The following is a 21,624-nucleotide window of genomic DNA, read 5'->3' on the forward strand; positions in this document are numbered from 1 at the left end:
CAAGAGAAGGTACCACTGTTGTGGAAGACATCCTGTCTGGTTCCGGTACCAAAGAAAACTCACCCTTCAGTCATCAATGACTACAGACCTGTTGCCCTGACATCCCACATCATGAAGGTCCTGGAGAGACTCCTGTTGACCCACCTGTGTAAGCAAACCAGCACATATCAGGACCCCCTGCAGTTTGCTTATCGCCATGGAGTTGGAGTTGAAGACGCTATCATACACCTGCTTCAACAAACACACTGTCATCTGGACAAAGCAGGCAGCACTGTGAGGATCATGTTCTTTGATTTCTCCAGTGCATTTAACACAATTCAGCCTGATCTGCTTAGTCTGAAACTCCAGAAGACTCAGGTGGAGGCCTCAACAATCACATGGATTAATGACTACCTGACAAACAGACCAAAGTTTGTCAGACTGAAGAATTGTGTGTCTAACCAGGTGATCAACAGCACAGGAGCACCACAGGGGACTGTACTCTCACCATTCCTTTTCACTCTGTACACTTCAGACTTCCAGTACAAGTCAGACTCCTGTCATCTACAGAAATATTCAGATGACTCTGCAGTTGTCGGGTGTATCAGAGATGGAGAAGAAGCTGAGTACAGAGAGCTGGTGGACCGCTTTGTGGCATGGTGTGGGAACAATCATCTCATCTTGAATGTTAACAAAACAAAGGAGATGATTGTAGATTTCAGGAGAAACAGGGTCAGATCAAACCCTGTTTCCATCATGGGAGAAGAAGTGGAGGTGGTTGAGGAATATAAATACCTTGGTGTTCATCTGGACAACAGACTGGACTGGAGACACAACAGTGAAGCCATCTACAAGAAAGAACAGAGCAGACTGTACTTCTTGAGGAAGCTAAGGTCCTTCAAGGTTTGCAACAAGATGTTGCAGATCTTCTACAAGTCTGTTGTTGAGAGCGTCATTTCCTCTTGCGTCATCTGTTGGGGCAGCAGCATCAGAACCAGGGACCTAAAAAGACTCAACAACCTGATAAGGAAGGCTGGTTCTGTTCTGGGGACGACTGTGGAACCTCTGGAGACAATAATGCAAAGAAGGATTTTGCATAAAATCAAGAGAACAACCCTGAACATCCTCTCCATGAGACTGTTATCGGAAAACAGAGTCTCTTCAGTCAAAGGCTTCTTCAGTTTGGATGCAAAACGGACTGCTACAGGAAATCTTTCCTGGCCACAGCCATCAGCAACTATAATAACTCCTTGATTTAATTGAGTTACATCAACATTTAATTTCCCTCTGGGATAAATAAAGTATTTTTGAATTGAATTGAATTGAATTGAATTGAATTTGACCCCCTCGGATGGGCTAAAATATTGCACGGTGTAGGGGAACACCTTGGTGTGTCCAGAATTGGACGCATCAGAGCACACGCTGAAATATTGGGCTTTCTCAAGGTCTGCTGTCAAACTTTGTTGACTAAATGGTGCCAACACGTTCTCTACCAAAGCCTCTGCTTAAGTGCGACCGCATGACAGTTGCAATCTCACTGTCATTGAATATTTTTGCATTCAACTTGTTTGCACAGTCTGTGGAGAGATAACTGTGACCATGACGTACACTGTGAAAGGTGCTTGCTAGTTCAGCGACTGTAACTTTGTCTTGCGTTGATTTTGTAATCATGAAGGACGAAATTGCCTTTGTTTGGCGTGAGCTCTCGGTTCGATTTTGATATTTTTTACTTTTGATGTGGTCATTTAATGCCGTTTTTCCTTCGTGTTTTATGAGTATTTTCGCTGGGCACAGGGAGCAGCTAGCATAAAATGGTTTGCCTTGGCATGGTTTTAGCCACATAGCATACTTCTCCTGTGTAACCCAATCACTGTTAAAACACGTTGACCTCTTTTGTTTTTTCTTTACTGGCCTGCCTCCTGATGCACCCTCGTCATCCGTCTCTCCACCCATTTTCACGATGAACTTCAGTGTTTTCACTGCTTAACTTTCCTTGCTGTCTCTCCTTGTCCCACACACTGTCCGTCTCCTCCACCTCACCATTTCTAATGAACCTCCATGGTGCGTCTGCGTGCCCCCACCAACACCACCCATATAATGAGCAGTTATGCTACGTCATTTTTGTAGAGCCAATAAGGCTGTGCATACGTTTGTGGACGTAGGCACGCTTCAATCTTATTAGACGACGCTTCAATTAAACTGAAATACACATTTTGCGCATCATGTACAAAAATCCGGGACATTTGGTTTCCCGGATTTTTTTTTTTTTTTTCCGGGACAGATCATGAAAATCCGGGACAGGTGGCAACCCTAGTCTTAGGTGGGGCTGAGCAGGTTCCAGGAAGTCCGGGGTGGAGTCTGGTTAGCTCCTGCTCTCAGACCTGTTCCTCATCCACCCTCATCAAGGCTTCTTCTTCAGGACCTGCAGGAGCAACCAGTCTTCGCCAGATTTTCTCACTTCACACTGTGGTTATTCGGTGGATTCCAGTGCTTCCGTCATGAAAATCTCCTTAATATTACTTATTCCTTGTGGATGCCGCAACTATCCACCGGCCATACCTACCTGCTTGCTCGCCCCACTGCGGACTCAGGACCTCTGCATGACAGCCAGCTATACCCTCCTCTGCACAGACACCCACCTGGATTCTGCGGGAGCAAGGCCGATTATTATCTGAATAAAGTCTCACACACAAACTCTCACTGATCATCTCCCTTTCCTCTCAGAAACTACCGTTCACCTGGATTATCCCTCTGGCTCCCCACACCACCTCTTATTTAATAAACTTAACTCAACTTCTGTTGTTGCAGTGTCTGCTCTCGGGTCCTTTTTATGAATAAAACAGGATGTTGTATTCAAATATGAACAAATATATGGTATTTATCCCATATATTCTTAACCGCTGTGTTGTTTTACTGTGGTTTCTGAGTCTTAGGTGGGGCTGGGCAGGTTTTCTGGGACCCCGGGAGAAAATCTGGATAGCTCCTGCTTCCACATCTGTTCCGCATATGCCCTCATCAGGACACTCTTTTAGGAGCTGCAGGAGCAACCAGTCTTCGCCAGTTGTCTCACTACTCTAGTGGTAATTAGGCTGACTCCTGTGTTGGATTGCAAGTTAAACTCCTAGCTCTGACCTTGCCTTCTTGTTTGCTTCAGCGCCGTTTCCTTCGTCCACTCTTCAAGCGTCGTTCAATGCCCAGAGACTGGCATCTATTGTTGCTCTCCTCCCGCCAGCCTGTTCCACATACCTGCCTGCTCGCCCCACCACTGACTCAGAACCTCTGCACCACAGCCAGCACCCTCTCCTCTGCCTTGGATTACCTCCTGGATCAAGTAAGGACAAACATACCAATTGTATGGACAAATTCCTTATTCTGAACCTCACTAATCATCTCCCTCCTCTCTCAGAGTTCCACATCTACCCGGATCCTCCTTTCGGCTTTCAACACCCACCACTTGTAAATAAATTCTGTTCTAACTCTAGCTGTTTTCACACTGAGACCCGCTACCTTAGCGGGTCCAAATTGCCACTTCGTCCCGTGTCGAGCAATGTGAACGCTTGGCGTGTTAGGTGACCCGTGTCGCCCAAAGCCGAGTTCAGGGGGCGTTGCCTAGTGGCAGAGCGTCACACGAAACACATAAAATGCTGGGCGTGTACAATGACGTAGGCACAACCCATGCGTTGGATGTAGGCCTAAATACACCTGTCTGCATCAAATTTTTCAAACCAACGATGGCGGGACACCTTGAGGACTTGCTTTTGTTGCTGGCTGTTTGTTCGGTCACGCAAGTCTATATGCAGTTGGCGTGGCACATGTCGAAATATGGCCAGTCCAATCGCCCTCTGCCACTCCTGCTGTTGTGGTCATTAACCGCATGGAACTTCTTTCTCATGGCTTTCAGTTTGTTGGTCACTTGCGCCTGCTGCGTGGGAAACCGCGCTCTGTCATCTTTCTCGCCAGCCCTTCCAGCAGCTACCTGTCCATCCTGTCTTTTAAACTCCTCACGTCACGCCAGGCCCACGTCCATCCCGCGTCAATTGCTTTCACATCAAATTCAGCTCGGCAAAAATACTAGGGTCCGACGCGTGTCGAATGGCGAATCGAGTTGACACCCCAGCTCGGATTGTCAGTGTGAAAGGAACAGCGGACACACTAAATTCGCGAATTAAACGCGGGTTCTTCCTCAGTGTGAAAGGGGCTTCTGATTCTCTCTGAGTCTTGTGTCTGCTCTTGGGTCCATTTTTGTGAGGTAGTTAGACATTTAGTCATGACAGATATTGGTTTCCTTTGGAGGGTGGCTGGGCTCAACCTTAGAGATAGGGTGAGGAGCTCAGATATCTGGAGGGAACTCGGAGTAGAGCTGCTGCCCCTCCACATCAAAGGGAGTCAGCTGAGGTAGTTGAGACATCTGGTTAGGATGCCTCCTGGTTGCCTCCCTTTGTAGGTTTTCTGGGCACGTCCTACTGGGAGGAGGCCCTGGGGCAGACCCAGGACTTGCTGGAGGGACTACATGTCCCTTCTGCCTGGGAATGCCTTGGGATCGCCCAGGAGGAGCTGGAGAGTATCGGTGGGGAGAGGGATGTCTGGGTTTCCCTCCTGGACCCGTTGCCTCTTTTTTTAATTTTTTAATTTTTTATTTATTTATTTGAATAGGGACAATGCACATTAATGAACATCAGTATAAAAACAAATGTAAATATGCCGGTTTATAGCTACAAAGCTAGTTTTCATCCGTAGTCCCTAGGCAGGCAAATACACAAGAAAGAAAATACATAAGAAAGAAAATATAATATACAATAGAAGCATCACAGGGAATGTTTAGAGTCTAATGGTCACATGACTGGTTTGCTTTCAGCCATAGTTTGAGCTGAGCTCTAAAGCTGATCAGTGTGGGGCTGTCCCGTATGTTCAGAGGAAGACTGTTCCAGATGTTCGTGGCCCTCACAGAGAGAGTGTTCTGTCCAGAAGTTGTTTTCCTGTCGGGGACCTCACAGTCTCCTCTGGAGACTTGTTCTCAGTGACCCGACCTCAGATAAGCGGATGAAAATGGATGGATTAAAAGATAGGAAACACATCATGAAAAGTAATTTACACTGTAAATAATTGTCGTGTAAAATAACAGTAAAGAGCTCGCAGAAGAGATGACTGTAATATACCGTCATTATTACGGTATTCATCTGTAAAATGATTTTACAGTAGTAGACTGTGAACCAGAAATATGGTAAGTTCCTTTTCATCCACAAACAAGTATTAGTCTTGATTACAGTAAAATATGTCAAGCAGGAAGATCATTTCTGGCTGCGTTTTAGTGCCACCGTATCAGTCTTAACGCTGAAATGTTTAACCTTAACTGAGTTGCAATGTTAAGATTATGAAAGAAAAACCACAGATGATGCAAAACGGTTTAACAAATCATATACAGAGTTGGGAAAACTAACGGTTGGATATGTGACCGTGACAGAGAAATAAAGAAAATGCATTTGCAAAGAGTCCAGAAAGTCCATATTTTCACAGCAATTTTTCGTTTTAAACGGAAAAGTACAACCCTGTGGAAAGCCTTGTACACTGACAGTTGAGGATTCAAGTCTCTTTTACCGAACTAGCTTAATTGTGTTAACTCATTGCAAAAACACACTTCATTAAAAGTCGATACAAACAAAATACAAATAAAAGAAAGAAAGAAAATAAGTTTTTAATTAACATTCTGTTTAGATGCAAGACCAGTATGTTGGTATTAAAGACAGATTGTGCATCCTGTCCTGACGCTCATGTCTCTTCTGGAAAATTTCCAAAAAATACTGTTGTGTCCCTTAATTTAAAACAGTAGCATACCGTTTTATGGCCTCTGTCCTGTTGCTCCAAGTTAAGAAGCCCACAATGCATTGCTAACTACAGAACTAAACACGAAAACAGTATTTTATTGTTGAAAATTGGCTGTAAAATTCCAGCAATTGCTTACGGTGTATGCATAGCTTTGGATTTGGCTTTTAAAAAGGTTTGTGCTATTAGACCTAATTTAACCTGGAAAAGATTATTATTGAAATTAAATGAATAGATGCTACTTTTAAAATGGATCATTTCTTGCAGCATATTCTAAACAGGAAGTTCAGAAGAGAGCCGTTAAGTTTCATTCAGTCTTCAGTGACAATATGTTATCAGAACAACCTGTATAGCTGTCTCCAAACATCACTGTTTTTATCATGAAATTAAATGTTGTATATCACTTAACTTGTTTAAAGTTATCTTACATGCGTATTTGGATACTTTGAGTCTCTTGGAAGGCGGCCATCAGGTGGCCCTTTTTATGCATTTGCTGGTGTTGATGTCTGAGTTGGAGGAGAGGTTGCTTACCGCAGTCCTCCACACAGCTTTCACGACTTTCCGCAGTGTTCCTCCATGCCACACAGACAGGAGCCAAGTTCATTCTCCACCACACATTTGCAGAGGGACTTTAGGACTGAGCGTCTCTGCCTCCTGAAAAAGGAGAGGTGCGAGTGCATCTTCTTAGCCAGGCAGAAGTGGCTCCATGGAAAGTCATTCGTGAGATGTACACCCAGGGGCTTGAAGATGGAGACCTCTTCCACATCTGTTTCTCCATTGTGCATGAGTGTAGAGGTGTCCTTGCTCTTCCTGAAATTCATGATCATCTGTTTTATTTTGTCTTTGTGTTGATGCACCATCTCTTCTGATGTTCCACCTCCTCTCCGTTCATGCTGATATTTTCTTCACCAACTCTCATGATGTTTCACCTCCTGTCTGTTGACATACTCATTGTTGTTGATAATCCGTCCCGCCACTGCTCTATCATCAACTAACTTCAGCTCTGACGTTTGCTGACCAGTCATATATCAGCAAGGTGAACAGGAGGAGGCTCAGCACGCAGCCCTGAGGAGATCCAGTGTTGAGGATGATGGGTGATGAGGAGATTCAACTCAATTAAATTTAATAGAATAGTATTTCATTAATCCCAGAAGGAAATTATATATATATATATATATATATATATATATATATATATATATATATATATATATATATATATATATATATATATATATATATTGCTGCAGTATTGGTAATAAAACCGTTACAGATGGTCCAGAGCATGGCGGTGCATAGCTGTAGGCTACCTGTAGCTGCTCCAATCAAATTCAAATCATTCATGCTAGCCGACGGAATGATTTCTGGGTCTGCTCCCACCCACCTCAATGCTCTCATACAGACCCGTGGCAGACTATTCTCATCCAAGGTCCGTTCATATCGTGTTGCTCCACCCCTCCTTATGGCATGGTTAAAGGGATAGTTCGCCTCTTTTGACATGAAACTATATGACATCCCATACTAGTAATTTAATTTATAAACATTGACTTACCCCCCACTGCGTGTTGTGAGCAGAGTTCCAGCCTCGTTTTGGCGCTGACGAAGGTAGTCCGGCTAGTTGACTGGGGTTTAAAAAATAAAGCGTTTTGCTTCTCAAAACAATATGCGTTCAAAAGAGTAATACATTTGCATCACAAAATCGTTCTCCAGGAAAAAGTCGGACCTCACAATCGCTTGGTGCTATTTTCTCTCCCTTCGTATCACTGCCTGCTGCCGCCATGACGACAGCCGCACCTGTTCCGGTGTTCCGGTGTTCCGGTGACTGCTCGCTCTGCACTTCGGTCTGCACGGTCTACACAGCACGCAGTGATACGAAGGGAGAGAAAATAGCACCAAGTTCTAAGATATGAGAATACACAATCTCTCACATTTAATCCTCTGCACAATCTCACTGTCTGATTTGTCAATTCAAGAACACATGTACACCATTTACTTGCCAATACAGTCATTTCAAACAAAAAGCAGTTGGTACCAAGGCTCACACACAGCAGCTTCATTAGATAGTATATTTCACTCTAGTCAAGGTGCATGTGTGGTTGCACGGCAGACGGTGCCAAGGCCCACACATGGCAGCTTCATTAGGGAGTATATTCCCCCTGAGCCGAGGGGCTCACGGTTGCTGGTGCCAAGGCCCACACATAGCGGTTTACTAAGTAGTGTATTCCCCTCCTGCTGGGGTGTTCACCGGTAATGGCCACACAGTGGCAAAGCTCTGAATCTTTGCCGTTTCGGGAGGTAAAAACATTTTACTCATTACTCCAAAATCTAATTGAGAAAAGCATGCACAAGGAGCAATAAGGCCGGAGATGGACCCCAAACTTAAAGGAACATTCCACCAGTGGAGACATGAATATGTATTGAAAGTGGGCCATATATGTAGTAGAATAGTAGCATAAATTTCTAATTTGGTGCCTTCTTGACCGAGAAAAGGCAGAAAATGACTTTTTTGTGCTTGTGGATTAAAGACAACAATCCCCATAGCGCATTGCAATGCTCAAGATCCGCAGGCCACTCCCCCGAGAGTGTAGTAGCTCCACCCGACTCTACGCTACCTGGAAATCATGTCACTGCCTTACCTGTTTGCACTTCCATCGAGCACCTTACTGTATACTCAATCACAGGGTCAATACCTCTTTTTTTATAGTGTGGATAATGTTGTTTGTGTGTCTTTATGTTCATGACAATTCTTATTTTGTGAATTAAAAAACAAAATGTCACTCCTTCTCTCCTGTCTGCCTTCAACAAAGTTTAGAATAACATCATAAACTTGGAAGGAGGTAACTGATTTGCAACAAACTTATAATGCTTCATAATTTATAGTAATTATATGATCACAATTCTGTCGTTTTGTCATCTGAGGTAACAGTAGCTAGGTGGTTCCAGTTCTGAAATGTTGGTCGTTCAATAACTCGAATACACTTGGAGCAACATTACTAAGAAAGAACCACAACAACGTACATTTTAACCATTTAATTAAATAACTATACAAACAATACAACTGTTGAATGAATATAAAACAAGGAAACTATAGCTCCTCCTGAGCGTCCTCCACTTCTTGGTGCCCGCAGTACTGGCCGTCTGGAGCTGGGTAGTTCTGGCGGATAGCCTGCACGACAGACGCCCTCTGCCCAATCTCTCTCCTTGCAGGACCCACTCAAGAAAGTGCCGGTAGGCTGTTAGACGAAATTGTCTAGACAAAACATTGATCACAAAGTGAGTGATGGCATTTGAGCCTAGCGTGCCACAGTAGCTTGCATAACTGCAAGCTATTTGTGCAATGAACATGCCACGTTAGCGTGTTAGCAAGAGTACTCCTTGACATAGTAACAAAGAAAACAAACTTACTTTACAGAAAGACGTCCATTTGGCCCTGTAGGCTTTGGCTGTCGTTTCCAGTTGACTTTAGGTATTCTAAAGTAGGTCTCCAGGACGCCACTATCCATATGGGGTGCGAAACAACAACAACACACACGTCCGTGTCATCCTTCGATTCCGTGATTTCGTCCAGAAGAAATTGGCACCACTGGAATTCTCGGCAGCAGACAGACTCTTGTTCTGTGTCCATTGGCGCACAGTTAGAGCACAGGCACCACCAATTCGCCCCAGCTCGAGCCATATCTTCTTCAAAATCCCAGTCCTCCGTATTGCATCCGTCTGAGTATTCGGTACCTTCGACCATGTTAGCTGCAGCTCTCTCTCTTTTTCGTTTTTTTATTGGTGGTTGGCAAACAACTTAAAGCAGCATTACCGCCACCAACTGGTAAGGAGTGTGGATCTCATGACAATTTTATATATACCTATATATATATGTTAGCTGCAGCTCTCTGCCAGTCAAAAGCACTGGCACTGATCTGTGATAGGTCTGTTAGCGCATTAGGTCCAACCCCCTATGGGCGGTGTTGAAGGGTGGGAACTACCGCTTGTAGTCTCAACAGAAATCCACCCCTCTTACTCTTCCTCCTACAATGACGCAAAATGACGATTTTTGCGTCATTGTAGGAGGAAGTGTAAAGAGGTGAATACGGATTTCTCCCGTCTCAGGGGGAAATGAGAGAGTGTTGCATGACCATTCAAAAGTATGACTGGGTTTCTAACAATGCAAAGCCTAATGCAAATGGGTGGAGTGTCCCTTTAAAACAAAGTTTAGGAACATTAACACATGAGCTGTCTGACTGAACTGTTTTGTTGGAGATACAAATAACTTACAAATCTATTGAATTACAATTCAAGTGAGGGCACCTAAATTTTTCAGCAATGTATCGATCTAAAATGTTCTCTGAACGTTCTGCCTTGCACACAATTAAGTTTTTGTAAAGTTTTCCATGAGTGTCTTTTCCATTCCTCTTTTTCTATGTCTATGAAAAACTTTCCCCTGGCAAAGTCACACGCTCTCTCTGACAATCTCAGCTCTGCTCTACAATTCCATTTCTTATCTGTGTCCTCCAAGTTCAAGAATACCCTGGCAGCTTAACTCAATTCTTTGAAAACACTGATATTAAATGAGAGAGATGCTGGGAAGAAAGACAGAGATCCAGTTGATCTCACCCTTACATTTACCCTGTCTGAACCTTTTGTCCTATTAGCAGGTGTGTGTGTGTGTGTTTGTGTGTAGATATTTGTGTATATCCTCGAACCACCATCCACACATACAATACACATATGTGCACAGACACTTGAGACATTATTTTAAAAAATGTACTTTTTTGAAAAAGCTTTTTAATTAATTGCCATTGTTGTCCCGTCTTTGACCACTTTGTGTAACAAAAATTGCAGCCTCTGATGATTGCAATTTTATATCATCGCTGCATGGAGCAAGAGAAAGTAAGGGAAGAGAGTAGAGAGGGAGGAAAAGGAGAAGAAAGAGGAAAGAAGGCAAGTTAGAAGAAGCTAAAATTAGAGACAAGGGATGCGGGAAGAGGTCATTTGAAAAGGAGGCACATGAGCAGAGAGTAGTGGGTATGCAGGATTTTGTACTTATGTCACAGTGCTATCTAGACATGCCCAGAGCGCTTGAACTGAAGTCCCCTGAAAGGCAAAACATTTAACGTGAATGCCAAAGCTACTTTTGGGATTGGGAGTATAACAAATAAGTTTAATCTTAAATGAAGGGCTTTTGGTCTTGAATAAGATCTTTGTGACCTTCCACAGAATCTGCAGAGCATGAATTAACATCTGGGTCGAAATTGGGTTTGCTGATGGGTATATGTACTTCAATTCTATGCCAGTGAAATTTATGAAGAATTAAAGAGAGATTATCAGTTAAATAAAGGTCATACGTCCCAAATTGACATACTGCTTGTATACAAATTGTCACGACCATGGGGTTTTTCGCCATGTTTTTAGTTCTTAGTTTTGTGTTTTATCATGTTTTAGTTTATTACATGCTTTGGTGTTTAGTTTTAGTTTTCCCCTCATGCCTTAGTTTTCTAGTCCAGGTCCGGTATTTAGTTTAGCCATTTTTTCCCCACAGTTTCTGTTGCTCTCCCATCACCCTCATTCACATCACCTGTAGTTTTCTCATCAGCTGCACTCACTCACCTATCACCCTGTCAGTATTTAGCTTCCAGGTTTCCCCATCCTTGCACCCGCCACGCCACGCCACGCCACGCCACGCCACGCCACGCTCTTGCTCTTGCTCTTGCTCTTGCTCTTGCTCTTGCTCTTGCTCTTGCTCCTGCCCAACTTCTGTGGCATTTCCTTTTCAAGTTTGTTTTTAGGCTTTAGTTGGCATTTGGAAAGCTCAATCACCCGCTCCCATTGGTAAACAAATGGCATGGTAACTTACTATGACGGATATTGAGTCGGAAGTACAAGGAGAATGCACCTAAGCAACACAGCTTCTGAACCAACACAGTAAAATCTCAGAAATATGTGTTCTGCAAAATAGTTCATTATAGATCTAAAAAAAATACAAATATACACATCATTGGACAACTGCACTTTGCTGTCACTATGATGTATATGCAGCTCATTGTAGAATTAAAATTTTGTTTTAATGAATACAATGGTTCAACATAACATGGTCCACATTTAGACTGAGCGCTGCCACCTGGATTGTTTTGTAATATACTGTGGACACTGAAGCTTATGGGGACATTCCTTGTTGGACTAAGTGTAAACAGCTGTTTGATGCAGGTGACACTGTGTGAACATCCAAATATCCACGATTAATCTTTCAAATTTTTTTATGTTTGAGTTGTTTTAGATGGTGATAAAATCTACTATCCTGATGATCCCATTCTGTATCTTTTAGCTTTAGCTCACTCGTTAGAAAAGCCCCTGTACTCTTCTGCAGATAAGCCTCAAACTACCTCGTTCAATCAGACACAAATGTATATTCACTATATCTATACAGTATATCGAATCTATACAAATATATGATAATATTTCGTCTCTTCATCTTTTTCTTTCCTTCTTTTTCCCCTCTCCAGACATACCTCCACCACCTGCCTTTGTATGTCCCTAAGCAGAAGGTAATAAGATGGAGGGAAGGCATCCTCCAGCTGGCCAGCATGCTGATATGTCTCATCTCAGCAGCATGACTATGGATGGTAGGGCACACAATGTTGTCGATCCACATGCAAGCAAATATTTTGCGGAAATGATTGGCTCTCATCAGATTCTAACCTTGCAATGATGCTGGAAAACAGCAGAGGAGGGAGAGCAATCCCCATCTCCATCCTGCCCTCCCCCTAATTTGCATTGCATGCTGAAATGCATGAACTGGGCCCATTAACTGGGAGCCCTTGCTGTGTTTTAGTTGTAAGCGAGAGGAGGGGGGCTGTCATATCTTTTGATTTGCTTGATATGAAAACAGTGGTGGCTTGCAATCAATGGAACCTGTGGTTTATTTGGGGTGAAATGAGATTTTTTATTGGGATGTTTGCATCACGATGCAATTTGCCAGCTTTATTGTGGCCAACCCAGGAGCATCCTTGCTTGATTTTACAGTAAATTTGTCATGGGGCCAATACAAGAACTGAAAATGAATATGGTTATTTATTTACATGGAAGTAAACAGGCCCACTTTGTTAGACTGTTCTGGTGATTGTTTGATATATCCCAGCTGGCTATATGTCCGAGAGTAGAGTGTGAATGCAGTAGAGTAATCAGAATGATTAGCAGAGGGTGGGGTAGCCCACCAGCTGCTCTACATATGACTGCATCAGGAAATTTAACGTGGGATTCAGAGGGACCCCAAAATGTTTGCCTGTGAGTTGGTTCTTAAACTTTTTTCTTTCTTTGTTAGAATAGTGTTGAGCAGTTTAGAGTAGCTTTTGGTAATGAACTGGTGAAGGATTTTATATGAGTGTTTCTCATCTTTACAGAACAGAGAGCTTAACAGGACTTGACCTGCCAGATAAAAGTCTGTCACTTAACATCTCTGTCGGTGCAGGACTTGGAAGAAGCCGGTCTGTGGCAGCAGATTAAAAGTGTCTTCACCCAGAAGATTACTTTTCCTTGCAATATTGCCACTCAGCTTTAAATAATGATGTAAAAACTGTGCAATGATATTCACAAGACGTAATGAATTTCATTATGGATGATTTCAACATTATTTTCTTAAATGCATTTTTATGCAAGCAGTTTGTACACTAATATTATTACTATTTACATGATACAGACGTGTGAATGTGGCTACATGAATACATAGTTCAAATACATAAAATCCCATTCAATTTGTTTACGAGAATATCCTGTCTTGCAGTATAAGATCCATGAAAAGAGACTTTAGAATAATGTTGCTCTGAGTTGAGGCATATTCATTTTCATTCATTTTGCAACAACCCAGTCAGCTATTAGTGTATGCAGTCTCACATCACCACCCCTAAAATTACTATGATCTAAAACGGTTTGAAACCCATGATTCTGGTACTGTAAAAAAAAAAAGAGGTGGTGTGTGTGTGTGGCAGAATAGTTAGCATACAATTTTTTTGTATTTTTTTTTAGAACCATTCAGTTCTGTTTTATTGTTTGTGATGTTTAGCTCTGTAGTTGTTGGCTTTTGCAGTAAAGATTTTGATGACAGTACCATGTAAACAATGACAGACATTGAGAATGTTGCTTGAAATGAACAAGGCAAGGCAAGTTTATTTGTATAGCACAATTCAACTACAAGGTGATTCATAGTGCTTTACAGATACATTAAAACAGTAGAAATAAAAAGCATGATTTAAATTTTAAACAAAAAAGAAAGAAATAAGAACAATATAAAATCAGTAGTTAAAATGTGATTAAGTTTTGAGCTTTATTCAAATGCAGCTGAAAATAGGTGTGTCTTCAACCTGGACTTAAATACACTGAGTGTTTCAGCTGATCTGAGGCTTTCTGGGAGTTTGTTCAATTCAATTCAAATTCAAAAATACTTTATTTATCCCAGAGGGAAATTAAATGTTGATGTAACTCAATTAAATCAAGGAGTTATTATAGATGCTGATGGCTGTGGGCAGGAAAGATTTCCTGTAGCGGTCCGTTTTGCATCCAAACTGAAGAAGCCTTTGACTGAAGAGACTCTGTTTTCTGATAACAGTCTCATGGAGAGGATGTTCAGGGTTGTCCATAATTCTCTTGATTTTATGCAAAATCCTTCTTTGCATTATTGTCTCCAGAGGTTCCACAGTCGTCCCCAGAACAGAACCAGCCTTCCTTATCAGGTTGTTGAGTCTTTTTAGGTCCCTGGTTCTGATGCTGCTGCCCCAACAGATGACGCCAGAGGAAATGACGCTCTCAACAACAGACTTGTAGAAGATCTGCAACATCTTGTTGCAAACCTTGAAGGACCTTAGCTTCCTCAAGAAGTAGTCTGCTCTGTCCTTTCTTGTAGATTGCTTCACTGTTGTGTCTCCAGTCCAGTCTGTTGTCCAGATGAACACCAAGGTATTTATATTCCTCAACCACCTCCACTTCTTCTCCCATGATGGAAATGGGGTTTGATCTGACCCTGTTTCTCCTGAAATCTACAATCATCTCCTTTGTTTTGTTACATTCAAGATGAGAGAATTGTTCCCACACCATGCCACAAAGCGGTCCACCAGCTCTCTGTACTCAGCTTCTTCTCCATCTCTGATACACCCGACAACTGCAGAGTCATCTGAATATTTCTGTAGATGACAGGAGTCTGACTTGTACTGGAAGTCTGAAGTGTACAGAGTGAAAAGGAATGGTGAGAGTACAGTCCCCTGTGGTGCTCCTGTGCTGCTGATCACCTGGTTAGACACACAATTCTTCAGTCTGACAAACTGTGGTCTGTTTGTCAGATAGTCATTAATCCAGGTGATTATTGAGGCCTCCACCTGAGTCTTCTGGAGTTTCAGACGAAGCAGATCAGGCTGAATTGTGTTAAATGCACTGGAGAAATCAAAGAACATGATCCTCACAGTGCTGCCTGCTTTGTCCAGATGACAGTGGGTTTGTTGAAGCAGGTGTATGATAGCGTCTTCAACTCCAACTCCATGGCGATAAGCAAACTGCAGGGGGTCCTGATATATGCTGGTTTGCTTACACAGGTGGGTCAACAGGAGTCTCTCCAGGACCTTCATGATGTGGGATGTCAGGGCAACAGGTCTGTAGTCATTGATGACTGAAGGGTGAGTTTTCTTTGGTACCGGAACCAGACAGGATGTCTTCCACAACAGTGGAACCTTCTCTTGGGTCAAGCTAAGGTTGAAAAGGTGTTGCAGAATCCCACAGAGCTGGGGCCTCATGTACAAAGACTTGCGTGGATTTCCTACTGAATCATGGCGTACGCTCAAACCCAAATGCCCTCCAACGTCGGATGTACGAATCAGATATTGACTTTGTATGTTTGATTTACCCAATCACAGAACAACTCTGACTTGTCTGTGAAATTTGAAGAAAATAACATTCCAATTGTTTTTCACTGAACCATGCCATAGCTCATCACCATAAGGATAAATGACTTTTAACTTCTGAAATTCAATCTGATTGCCCAGTTAGCTTTGGCTTTCGGAAATCCACTGTAGTCATCCAGTTTGCATCATCCCAATCTATTTTTACTTTGTTTGCTGGCTTAAATTATAAAAAGTAATAATTCTAATAAATTTCCCATAATTTTTATTCATTCTGGTGACCCAGTTTGCTTGTCTCTGCAAAGTCGCTGTGGTTCCCCAGTTAGCTTGACCCCAAGGGAATTTTGCTTTGTTGATGACTTATAATTATCTGTTATTAATTCAAATCAAACTCAGGAGGAAAACAAACTAGCAATGAACAAAGTCACAATAATAATAATAAGCAAACCATAAGGATAACAGATTTTTTTGACTTCTGAAATTCAATCTGATCGCCCAGCTAATTGCCCTTGGGAAATTCGCTGTGAAATTCGCTCAGCACAGTCGCTGTGGTTCCCCAGGTACCTTTGCCCCATGGGAATTTTGCTTTGTTGCTGACTTATATCACTACGGTACGGTTGTAATTACAACAAAAGTTAAAAAAAAATAGGACTATCTGTTATCGTTTCAAATAAACTCAGAAGTCAAGTAGACGGGCAATAAGCAAAATCAAGTTAATATTTATTGAAAATTATAATACTCCAAATCACTGCTGCACATTTCCCATAATTTACAGCATTTGTCTGTACTGATAGTCCATTCATGCTGAAATCATTTTAAGGGAAATGGCTGCTCAAAGCAGCGAGAGTCTGATAAAAAATCTTGAGGAGAGTGTCATTCACTGTACTAACGACACATTCAAGTTGGTTTCACCAAGAGATTTGGACTCTTGGAAAACATTGGTCAAGGCAGCGGAGATCAGACATCATGTAGGCCTCATAGACCTAGCCAGAAGAACACCAGAAGGGGAGTGCCCCGAGGTGTTCTACCATCGAAAATGCAGGAGTGTGTTCACCATGAAGAAGCTGTTAGACTCCCAAGTCCCAAAGGTGGAAGCTGAAGGGAGTTCCAGATGAGCAGTACGAGATACACCAACCAGCTCAAGGGTTCTTGAAGAGAAATGCATTTTCTGTGATAAAGCCAGCAAGTACATCAAAGGTCAGAAGACCCGTGAGAACCTGATTAAGTGCTGTGAGCTGCGTGCAGACAGTAGGATACGAGAATCAGCTCTCAAGAAGCTTGATGAGAGACTGTTGGCGATCACTAGCCTGGAGCTTGTTGCAGCTGAAGGGCACTATCACAGGTCATGCTATCGGGCATACACCCGTGGGGAGTCATCTACAAACAGCGCACTTGCTGATGCTGATGCTGCTGATCTGTACCAAATGGCAGAAAAGCAGTCTCTGCAAAAACTGTTTTTGTATATCAGGACAGAACTTCTCCCTCACTGTGATGTAGTGCCAATGGCAACTCTCAGGACACAATTTGAAGAACTTATGCTATCTCATGGTGTCAGCAAAGTCACCAGATCTTCGATGAACAATCTGCGTCGCAATTTAGAGAAGGAACTAGCAGAATCCATTCATATCTGTCCTGATGACAATGGGAAACTTCTACTTTATGCTGACAATCTGTCCAAAAGCTAACTTGTAAAGAAAACATATGCTCTCAGGACAGAGCTGGAAGCTATGAGAGCTGCGTCTGTTGAATTGGTTGCCAAAGCGGCTTTGCTTCTGAGGGAAGACATCAAAAAGAGTGAGAGTCCCCAACTATGGCCACCTGATTTGGCACAGGACAAGGATGTTATACCGCAGTCAGTCACCATGTTCCTGCAAACCCTCCTTACAGGGAAAGCTGCCTGTCCTCAACCATCGGAAAGAGTTAAACGACTCACCAACTCATTTGGCAGTGATCTGGTATTTGCAGTCACTGGTGGCAAGACGAAACCACCTAAGCACATCATTCTACCATTCACAGTCAAGTCTCTGACAGGAAACACAGAGTTGATTCGGATCCTAAACAGGTTGGGCCATGGTGTTTCATACACCCAAGTTGAGGAAATTGACACAGCACTGTGTCTGCAAAAGCTTCAGAGATCTCAGGGCAGTGTAGCAAACCATTGCCAGTTGGACAGGATTCAATATCCTCATCCGTAGCAACATAAATGTGGTGCAGGACACCGTAAGTTACTTGCCCACAATAAATGCCCCAGCTACTGAAATGGCTACGGTCTATGAAGTCCTAACACAAACTATAAATATCATGGAGTCCCTGGGACTGAAGGAGATGTCTGCGTCTTCGACCAAGCACTCTATGCCAAGGCTGCAGAAATCGTTTGGAAGCATGACAAGTTCCAGAACATAATACTGAGAATGGGAACCTTCCATACGATATGCAACTTCCTATCAATCATGGGAAAGAGGTTTCAGGATGCTGGTTTGCGTGACATTTGTGTGGAGTCTGGATTGATTGCAGAAGGATCCATCACCACTGTGATGGAAGGCCTCAGATACAACCGTGCTGTCAGGCTACACAAGATTGTGTACGAGGCAATGATGAGGCTTGCCTGGAAGGGATTTCTACCTTGGCTCCAAGACAACAATAAAGTAGAGGTTAGCCATCTTGATGATGCCCTCAAGATCATCTCTGTGTTCCATGATGATGTGAGTCAGGCCTCCTTCACAACACTCTTGGATGATGTCACTTGCTCTCACCTCCTCCAACTGTTCCAAGAGTACCTTGGCTCCCTCAGGAAAGGCCACAAACTGGAAGCTTTCTGGATGTCTTACCTTGACATGGCTGAGATCATGCTAGGCCTTCTTCGTGCTGCAAGAGAGGGTGATTGGATGCTCCACCTTGCATCAGTCCAAGCAATGATCTCATGGTGCTTCGCATATGACAAGCTGAATTATGCACGCTTTCTACCATACTATTTTGCCACAATGTCACGTCTTCCCATTGATCACCCTGAAGTATACCACCATTTCATGCAGGGTGGCTTCAGTGTCCAGCTTGGTGGTGAGAATCCCTTTTGCCGGATCCCTGTGGATCAAACAATTGAAGAAACTGTCAATCGAGATACCCAGACAGCTGGTGGCACCAAGGGCTTCAGCTTGAAAAAGGCTCCTGTGGAGAGGTACTACCTTACGTCTGAGTACCGCAGCATGTTCGTCAAGCACCTCAGAATGATGGTGGGATGTGGAATGTTTTACAACAAGCATCCAGACTTGCAGTTACCTAGAATTGCCAGGGATGAAGCAGATGTGCAGTCAATTGTGAGGCTGCTTGAAGATGACTGGATGAACCCATTTGACACAAGACAAAGTGAGTTTGTCAGCCTTTCAACAGGTACCTTTCCTGCTCCAGATATAGTAGGATACCTCCTTAGTGCTCACAAGATTGGCACAGAAGCATATGAGGCATTTAAACGGGACCAGCTTGAAGACCAAGCTCCAAAGACCCAGTTCCATGATTAAATGACAAAGAAGAGACTGAAGACATTTTCAGATGTCCGAAAGAAGCCTTCCACAAGCAACCCAAACAAAGTTATTTTGCAGGCAGACAGAAAGCTCTTCGCCCACATGGTCCTGGTGGCAGAGAGCCGTCATCTCAAAATGAGTGATGTCCTCTCCCACCCATTAGGACCATTACCGTGGGCCCTCACCAATGGGGATGGGACACTTCGAAAAAAACAAGCAAAGCTGCTCTGGCCAGGGAGCTAGAGAAGCAGGTCCTACCAGTGGAGATCATCCCTGAGCCGTCTGCTACCATCATTGATGGGATGAGCCTGGTTCAGAGGATGAAGGGGAATGACCAAACCTTCTCTCAACTGGCAGACTCAGCCTTGACTCAAATCCTACATGAAGGGGCCAGAAGCCAGAGAATTGATATAGTCTTTGATGCATATCAGGATGACTCAATCAAGAATGCAGAGAGAGAGAACAGGGGTTGCAGCACAGGATTGCAGTTCCGGAACATTGCACCAGGTCACCAGATCCAGCAATGGAGAAAGTTTCTCACCTACTCTACCAACAAGGCCAACCTTGTAAGATTCCTGGTGGCTGAGTGGAAAACCACCAAGCTAAGAGAAAAGCTGAAAGATAAGCAGCTCTGTGTTGCCAGTGAGGAAAACTGTTTGCTCATCACCAAGGGTAAATGGGAAGAGGTTGCGTGTCTGCAGTCAAATCAAGAAGAGGCAGACACAAGAATCCTTTTGCATGCAGCACATGCTGCAGAGGAAGGCTACAAGGCTGTTGTAGTTGTAGCTGATGACACTGATGTGTTGGTGCTCTGTCTGGCATTCTCTGATGATATCTCATGTCCCATATTCCAGAAATGTGGAACAAAGAACAGAGTGAGGTATCTTGACATCATGAAGCTACGGCAGCGGCTGGGAGACGGTGTCTGTAGTGCTCTGATCGGCTTGCACACATATACTGAATGTGATACTGTGAGTGCCTTTGCAGGCCGTGGAAAGCTCAGAGCCTTAAAGCTCATGATGAGATCAGAGCTCTTTCAAACAGTTTTTCATGAGCTGGGACAGGACTGGGAGCTGTCCATGGACCTATTCATGAAGCTGCAAGCATTTACGTGCCAACTCTACATAGCATCGACAAAGACGGAGCACATAAATACAGCCCGCTACCAGCTTTTCTGCACACAGCATGGAGAGCGTGAATCAAGCCAACTTCCACCATGTGAGGACTGCCTCCTCATGCATGCTATGCGTGCCAACTATCAGGCTGGCATCTGGAGAGCAAGTCTTCAGCAGCATCCACAAATCCCAAGCCCACTTGACCATGGCTGGGCCAAAAATGAAAATGACCAGCTCACTATACAGTGGATGCGGGGATCTCCAGCGCCTGAGGCAGTGCTACAACTGCTGTCTTGCAACTGCAGCCGTCAATGTAAACTGCCGGATTGCCTATGTCTGAGAAGTGGCTTGAAATGCACAACTCTCTGCAAACTGCAGACATGCGTAAATCAGCATGAAGAGGATGATCATGGTGACATAATTACAGATGCTGACTGGATTGAGTCAGATCCTGAGGACTGAAATAATGCTCTTTAGTTCCTTTTAATGTTAATGTGTATTTGTTCATGGCGTTTGTTCATTTTGTTCTTGCTGTTGCAGGAAAAGTTTAAAAAGATAAAAATAAAAAAAACGATTTCATATGTTGTCATTTTTATCACATTTTGTCATTCACATATTGCTGAGGTGATTCTATTAGGCCTATTAGTATGGTCTAACAACCCCTGTAGGGTCTTGATTGAAGGGAAAACATCCCTGAGGTAATTTAAGCACCCTGTGTGGTCAACAAACTGCATAATAACAAAGAACCACAATACAGAGTTGTCGCATTTCCATTTTACTGGTCCACCATTTCAACGCATGATAACTACCAATAAGCTACCTGTTTGCAATGGTTATCATGCCAAACTGTTTACTTGAGATGTCCAAGAAGTAAAAAAAACAGATTAGAAATTGCCACTCAATTTTTGGGTCCTGACTCATGGCCTATCTCTCTCTAGTGAAAACACGCTCTAATACAGCTAAAGCAGCCATTGTTTTTAATGGTGTGCATTACACCACTTTGCGCTGCTTTTATATCCACTCATGTAATTGCAGACACATGGGTGTGTTAATTGTTTATCAGTATTAATTGTTCATCTATCTCAGATGTGCACATCACAGTCTGAGGACTAATTGTTTTCACATTTATTTATTATAACAGTTTCCGAACATCACCTTAGGTGTCGCCAAAGAATCAGCAGCTGCAGAAACGTGCGTACGCCAGCCCTGAAGCTGCCGTGAGGCACCGCACATTTCCACGGTCATTGCACTCTTGATACATCTGATCGTTGACGTGAAAAGGTGCGTACGCCACTATTTTGTGCGTATGCACGCTTTGTACGA

The 21,624-nt window shown here is 43.2% G+C and overlaps 1 long non-coding RNA gene across 1 annotated transcript; it reads right to left on the reverse strand.

The window, feature by feature from the left end:
* Nucleotides 1-8,814: 8,814 nt before the first annotated feature.
* Nucleotides 8,815-9,295, reverse strand: LOC142388952 (uncharacterized). Its single transcript, XR_012770356.1, has 2 exons — nucleotides 9,205-9,295; nucleotides 8,815-9,049 (listed from the first exon to the last, which is right to left on the reverse strand). It is a non-coding gene; the product is annotated as an uncharacterized LOC142388952 (long non-coding RNA).
* Nucleotides 9,296-21,624: the final 12,329 nt, after the last annotated feature.

Source organism: Odontesthes bonariensis, chromosome 9, assembly GCF_027942865.1.
Source record: "Odontesthes bonariensis isolate fOdoBon6 chromosome 9, fOdoBon6.hap1, whole genome shotgun sequence".
Lineage (NCBI taxonomy): Eukaryota > Metazoa > Chordata > Actinopteri > Atheriniformes > Atherinopsidae > Odontesthes > Odontesthes bonariensis.